Raw genomic sequence first — 551 nt, forward strand, 5'->3', positions numbered from 1 at the left:
AAACAGAAAGAAAAGCATTCTTCCAAAAATAGATCTTCCAAAAAATATTTTAAAGAATGGAAGAGCAAAAAGAATAAAGCTTTTATTTGTAAAGGGAAGAATTGTGTTCCTCAAAGCTTTGTTTTGGTAAAAGATATTACTAACCAAATCATTTTGGGTGTTCCTTTTATAAATTATATTTTTCCCCTTACTTATTGAGATAATGAAAAAATTATTGTTACTTGGAATAATAAACCTTTTATATTAGAGTTTATTACTAAACCTTTTACAAGAATGATTAATGAATTAACCTCGAAAATGATCTTGAAAAATAATCAGAGGAGTTTTCTAAAAGGCGTGGTTAATAGTATTGAGGTTGATAATATCTTGCAGAATCCTAAATTACAGGATAAGATTGGGATTCTACAAAATCAATTCTCCCTCGATATATGTGGAGATCATCCGAATGCTTTTTGGAATGGAAAGAAACATGTGGTTAGCCTTCCATACGAAGACAACTTTATTGAGGATAATATTCCGACAAAAGCAAGGCCTTTCCAGATGAATTCTGA

The sequence above is a fragment of the Solanum tuberosum genome, unplaced genomic scaffold (assembly GCF_000226075.1).
Source record: "Solanum tuberosum cultivar DM 1-3 516 R44 unplaced genomic scaffold, SolTub_3.0 scf00065, whole genome shotgun sequence".
In the NCBI taxonomy this organism is placed as follows: Eukaryota; Viridiplantae; Streptophyta; class Magnoliopsida; order Solanales; family Solanaceae; genus Solanum; species Solanum tuberosum.